Genomic DNA, 7185 nt, shown 5'->3' on the forward strand with positions numbered 1-7185 from the left:
GCGATGGAATTTTAAATTCTTTCTCCTTTTTGCAATATTTTTTTCTTTATCTTTTTTATCTGCACCAAATGAAGAAACTTGAAGGGTGGGGAAATTCAGTCATGGACGTAACACTGCATAATGAATCCTGGACGTAAAACTCTAAATATAGTGAAATAAAATAAATTGAATCTTCTTTGATGAGACATCTATTCATCACTTTGTTCCCATATAGTTCATATTTGATATGAAATATATACATCCCTGATGTACGTTAACCGTCCGTCAGGTACATGCATGTACATACCAATTGAACAGATTACTGCTTACTATTTTGTCTTCCACCCAAGTCCACACGCGCGCGTGAACACACAAAATGATTTCACATTCGGTTTTGGGGTTGTTGTTTTTTTTTTGGGGGGGGGGGTGTAATATAATATATTACACATTATATAGATATACAATAAAGACATTATTAAATCGGTTAATTTCTTTATTTATAATTTCTAATGAAACCTTTAAACATGTTAAAGAGACATTTGGTGAAATTATTAAATTATTAAAATCATGTGCGGATCGTTATATATAGAGAGGGAAAGGAGAGGGGGATTTGGTAAATTCAAAATTTACAACATGACATTATTCTGGGAATTCAATTTTCGTGCATATGGGTACTAGTACATGCCTATATTTTTCAAGATTCAGAACTATACATACATATATATAGATCCTGTCCTTCTTTTTTATAGGCTGACCCCATCGCTCATCGAGACATTGTCCGTGCATTCTTTAATGCGACAAATATTCCATCAAGACTGAATTCCAGTCCCGAGGACTAGGATCCATATTTTCCTTTGTCGAGGAAAATGTTCAACCAGTGAGGTTGCCAAATGGTAAAAATTTTGAGTCCTTTTTGATAACCCAGTAAAATCGAACTTCATTAAGACAATTAATGTAGAATATGATGCGGACACTGAAGATGACTGGCAGAAACCCCATGCACCGTTACGCAAACGCGGCAGACCAGTAAATAATACAGAATAATAAAAAGTGTGGTTTAATAAACGATAATCTATAGTTGTGTCGGTGTGTACATTTCTATGACGACATACTAGTACCTCTGTTTATTAGAACCATTTTAACAAGAGCTTGGATAGTTGTGTCAAACAGCAATGTGACGAAGGCCTGTCTATTTCATTGCTGGCCATTCAGCCATGGCTCTTTGAAATCAACCAGATTTGTCTGGCTTTTGAGCTAAGACTACGCAATCGGTGTATATTTCGCTTGAAACCGCGTCATTTTAACTTGTTTTGACGCAAGAAATAGATATAGCTACGTCCAACCGAAAGTCCAAGGTCTTGTTAAAATGGTTCTGACAAAACAAGTTAAAAATAACGCGGTTTCAAGTGAAATATGCACTGATTGCGTAGTCTTGGCTCAAAATTAAGCCAGACACTTCCTGTTGATTTTAAAAAGCAAAAGCTGAGTGGCTAGCAATGACATAGACAGCTACCTACGTCACATTGCTGATTTACACAACTACCCAAAGTCCAAGCTCTAGTTAAAATGATTCTTAGTCTCAACTCCGCCTACTACGATCTGATTGGACAAAGGTCAATCAAAACATTACGTAAAAACTTTTTTGGAGTTAGCGCCTATTAAATGCTTAGAACAAGAACTACGTAGTTCGCTGTATAGTCTAGGAATAGCAATTTTCAAACAACCAATGTTATGTCAATTTAATAGTTGGAATCTGAAATTTAGAACTATTTCAACAAGAGCTTAGCCTTTTTAGGTAGCTGTGTCAAACAGCAATGTCGCGTAGTCCTGTCTACGTCATTGCTAGCCAATCAGCCATGGCTCTTTCAAATCAACCAGATTTGTCTGGCTTTTGAGCCAAGACTACGCAATCGGTGTATATTTCGATTGAAAGCGCGTCATTTTTAACTTGTGTTGACGCAAAGAATAGTTAGCTACGCCCTGCTGAAAGTCCAAGGTCTTGTTAAAATGGTTCTAATACCATACCTAAATGGAAGTAAAAATCTATATTGTAGCTGAACAGTACACCTCGCTTTAAATTACTATTAAAAGGATGTATTTATGATTTTATATTTTAAAAAAAAGTTGGACATAATATTAGGTTGTAAACAGCTACAGTAAACAGTACGCTGTAAACAGTGACCGTAAGCAGGTAAAGGTAAGCTGTAAACATAAGCAGTAACAGTAAGCTGTAAACTGAACGTAAACGTTTACAGTAATTATTCATCGTAAGCAGTTTACTGAGTTATTTATTTTAATATGATATTAATTTTTAAACAGCTGTAACTGCATATATTTAGCAGTCCTTAGATTATGGTAGACTTTCACTACCCTCAATCAAAGTAAACACAAACGCCAGAACGTAATAGTTCATATGAACGGAATGATACATGTATATATGAACTTTAATTAATATCTATCACAGATACATTTTTTTTTTACAAATAAAGAAAAGGTTATTTAATGTTTTCCACGCGAACAGTTGGGTGTGTATGCAATATGTCCCCAATATTAATCACGATTTAGTATTAGATAATTATGGTCCACTTTGTCTGATACTACACGTTGTTTGCCAAAAAATATTCTCTAGAATCTTTCATTATTTCCAGTATTGCATGGATATGCTTTTGATAAACAGATTGAGAGTGGGTGCTTTTCACAATCAACTGGTAATACATTTGTGACAAACTTTAAGCAATTTTAGCATGAATTGATGAAATCAAAATAAAAGGTTAGATATAAATAAAATACATGTAGGTGAGATACTATAATTTAAAAGTATTATACATGTATGTATATACATCGTACAGTAGTGAATTTTTAGTTACTGTAGTACATATGGATATATATATACGAATGATCTTCCTGTAAGTAAAATTTATTGGACATTAATTGTATAAGCCAATAGATAAATATGAATTAAGTTAAAGGTACGCGGATCTGCATATAGTAAAGTTATCAAAAATACACATTGAACACTCTAGATCTGGCAAACACACTTATCCCTCGTAGACCTTCACTGAGAAATTTTCTGGATCCACGCCTGGGTTTTGAAAACATGAGATCATATTTAGATATACGTGTGGGCGAATTGGTTTTTTTCCTCAAACAATATAAATTGTAATTCTATCTTATCAATGATACTTAAATATAGCTAATGTTTGAAAACAAATCGCAGTCATGCAGTTACGTCATGGACACAACTTTTCTGTGGTTATTTCATATATGCGAGGCAATAAGTGGCATGTAATGTAAGACATGCTCAGGAGATTTATTTCAAGATTACTATGTTACATTCTTAAACCCTAAAAACTTGACAAGTTTTTCTAATCTCTACACTGTTCCCGACAAATAGTTTCCCATTTCCTCACCGTATGAATGGAATTTACCTACCACGCTAATGAGATTTTTTTTTAATTAAATGTATGGTGGGTTTTTGTTTTGTTTTGACAATGTCCGCTACCCCATGCATACGATAGCGAGGATGGGTTGTCAACAAAATGCCCTTCAGATCGACTTTATTTTTTTGATAATTATAGCTAAAAATTATTTGTAAGTAAAGAAGATGTATTTTAACTTTAAATTTTAATGTTACACAATATCTTTTACAGAAGTCTTCTGTAAGGAGATTTATTTAGTCTAAAAAAAAAAAACACCATCCAGCCACAGGGCATCTTATCAGCTCTGCTCTCTATAATACAGTGGCGTCGGAAGCAAATTGGAAGTCGGGGGCTAAACTTATGAAAAATCTTGACAAGCAAAAAAAGAGTTATCGTTATTGTTTACGTCTAAATTTGCAAAAAATGTTTTGGGAGGGGGGTAGCTAAGCCTCCCCCTAGCCCCCCCCCCCCGGTTCCGACGTCTTTATTACATATATATAAATAATACACATAGGCTGTATATATATATATCATAGAGATCAGAGCGGATAAGATGTCCCTGTGATCAAGCCCTCCAAAACCACCCAGCCCCCCAAAATACATAGGACACATTTTTATTTATAACTTTAAGATACATATATATATATATATATATATATATATATATATATATATATATATATATATATATATATATATATTGCATCATGAGGAATAGCGCGTTCTCTCTAACCCCGCTCCCTTTCCCTCTTTCGTACAAACAGAAAAGGGAAACAGACAGACATGCCTACAGACGGACGGACCAAACGACGGACGGCCGACGGACGCCGAGCAAAATATGATTATAAAAAAGTTAAAACTGCATGATCTTTCAGCTCAGATGAAAGAAAATTGATTGAAGAATATTTCCACATACTTAACACTATGTAAATAGTTATATACATGTATTGGTAAAATGGAAGTTCTACGGCCTACAGTAGCCAGGGTGTAGGCATATTCACCTTTAAGTGGTTAAAGACTGTCTTTTTTCGCCAATGTTGTGCAAAAAAACCTATTCCTCCGTTCACGAAAATCTATTTGTGTTAAAAGTATATTATTTCTCAGAGGGTGACAATTAAATTCACACCCTCCGGTGGAGTTGTTGCTGTAAGTGAAGCCCAACAGAACACTTGCAGGTGATTTAAAAGGGAAACTGAATTAAAAATCAGATGAAACTTTGGTTTCTTTGAACGTCAAAGGACATAAGAGACAGTGGAAGGAAAAAACTCAATAGGTTTGTGGGTCTTATTATTTCAATGATCAATGTTATTAAAATATTTTTTTAAAAGTTAATTATACATGTAACTGGGTGTTGTGCAGTTGGATTCCACATAGGTGCGAATCTTAAAGCGAAATAGGGTCGGGAAAACATTTCTTTTTCATATTTTAATAATTTATAGCTTTTTGAATAACAGAAAAACAATTTCATTTCAAGCAGAGGCATATCATATATTTTTCTCTTAATAATCGCCTATCTAATACTATAGTAATGCATTCGTTTATCATTAAAGGGGGTTATATTATTACTAATATTGGGTTTGTTACCGACAGACTACGGAAATAAATTGGGTTGATTAATCTCATTGACGGCGAGGCGATTTCAGGCGAAGTCGAACCGTCCATGAGATTGATTAACCTGATAATAGGGGTTTTTTTTTTTCCTGGGGACTATTAAAGCGATGATCTAGACTTTCGAAAATCAAGGTAAAAGTGGCCTTTTATCTCGTCAAATTTAACACAGTCAAAGTCTTCACCCTTGCTTATTTGCAATATTTTGTTGCTTTTCTCTTTCTTCTGCAGAGGTTTAATCAAATCTCGACGCTGCCATTTTACATAACATTGTGACGTAAATTCGAAGGCATCTACTAAAAAAAAGTAATTTCAAAGAAGCTTCTCCAAATATTTTAAGAACTATAACGGAACACGGTTTCTGTGTGAAATATTATGCATTGTCGATGTGTGTGGGCAAAGGGTCGGCCATATTGCCGAATATAAGTTCTCAACAGACTGACATAGAGATATATCCGGCATTCACGTGTCATGTTTAAACCAATGAAAGTTTGACATTTCAGTCAAACAATTTTTTATCACGAGAAAAAGTATCTAACGTCAGGCGCCTGTGATTTTAAGTATCATAGGTATTGTAAATGAAAAAAATAAACGAATTTATCATGCAGACAATGTACATTGTTCATCTATTTAAGGATAAATTCACAACTACAATTTAAAAACAAAAGAAGTAAATAAATACATAATACAACTGTGACAATTATTATTTATACCAAGTATAATCTATAGTTTGACTAAGCTTTTCCCCCTTGGTTTCAGGTCCAACCAACATGCAGCTACTAATTCTTCTAGCCTCTTCAATTGCAATATGTTCCAGTATTCTCGAGCCACGGAAGTCCCCCGATTCGCTGCTTATCTCTAACATCGTTAATATGGAAGAAGTGAGCGATTCTATTTCTCCGGATGTCAAGCGCACCAAAGTTTTGTCCATCTGGAACGACCTTAGCGTGCTCTCAACAGTTCTCTCCAAGACCAGAAAGACCCCCAACAAGTTTACCAGAGTTTCAAACTTGTTTCAGCAGAAATACGATAATTATATCAAGGATAAATACTCTAAATTTAGTAAGGAGCAAATTAGGAAAATGCTCTTTCGTTTTGGATGAAGTTATTTTGTTTTGATTTAACTAAGGGTAGTAATAAATATATTGCAGCAAAATATTGTAAAACGGCTTTCATTTGTTTTTTTGTTTTTTTTTTTTTATTTATTTCATTTATTCTATATTTATTATGTTTATAGAGTTGAATATTTATGTCAATAGTGATTCATTTTGTTTTCCCTTTGTCCATTCCGTGCAGCGGTTTTTAAAAGAGAAGTTGCGTCGACAAAAAAAAAAAAAAGAAAAAAAAGAAAAGAAAAGAAAAGAAAAAGGAAACAAGAGGCCCATGGGCCACATCGCTCACCTGAACAGCAGTTCCTTGTAACATTACATTTCGTAGCATATGCTTTTTCTATTTTAAACATTGAACCCCTTTCTGGGGTCCCAGTTATGGTCCGAGGTTTATGGTTGGCTTGAACAACATAAATAGTAACATAGGAATGAAAATGTGAAGCACTGCGGTGGGACCGCACGTACACAACCTGAAAAACTGAACATAGCAGAGTTCCACTTCAAGAGGAATAACTCTCAGACTGTACAGAACACAAGAAAGATAACTCTTGGTTCCACTACATTAGAGTTTACACAATTTGAGGATCCTTGCATAGTAATCTCACAAACTGTAGCATTATAGTTCTCGAGAAAAACTTTTTAAAAACATTTTCAATATATCTTTCTATGTTAAACTTTGAACCCCTCTTGGGGCCACAGTATTAGCCCAGTGCTAAAGTTTTAATTGTTTGGAATCTACATTATTTAAGGATGCTTGCCTAGTTATCTCACAAGCTGAAGCATTATAGTTCCCTAGAAAAAGATTTTTCAACATTTTCCCTCTATATTTCTATGCTAAACTTTGAACACCTCTTGGGGCCCCAGTATTAGATGGAGATCACAGCTTTTATAATTTCGAATCTACACTATTTGAGGGTGCTGACGTAGTTATCTGACAAATTGATGCATTGTAGTTCTCGAAAAGAAGATTTTTAAACATTTTCCATATATACCGGTACTTCTACATTTAACTTTAAACCCATCTTGGGTCTCTAGTATTAGTCCAGGGGTCACTATTTTAAAACTGTCGA

At 34.4% G+C, this 7185-nt stretch overlaps 1 long non-coding RNA gene across 1 annotated transcript; it reads left to right on the top strand.

The window, feature by feature from the left end:
• The first annotated feature begins 4465 nt into the window (after window positions 1-4465).
• On the top strand, window positions 4466-6172 carry LOC128159417 (uncharacterized). Its single transcript, XR_008240142.1, has 2 exons — window positions 4466-4671; window positions 5766-6172. It is a non-coding gene; the product is annotated as an uncharacterized LOC128159417 (long non-coding RNA).
• The last annotated feature ends 1013 nt before the right edge of the window (window positions 6173-7185 follow it).

The sequence above is a fragment of the Crassostrea angulata genome, chromosome 1 (assembly GCF_025612915.1).
Source record: "Crassostrea angulata isolate pt1a10 chromosome 1, ASM2561291v2, whole genome shotgun sequence".
Taxonomy (NCBI): Eukaryota; Metazoa; Mollusca; class Bivalvia; order Ostreida; family Ostreidae; genus Magallana; species Magallana angulata.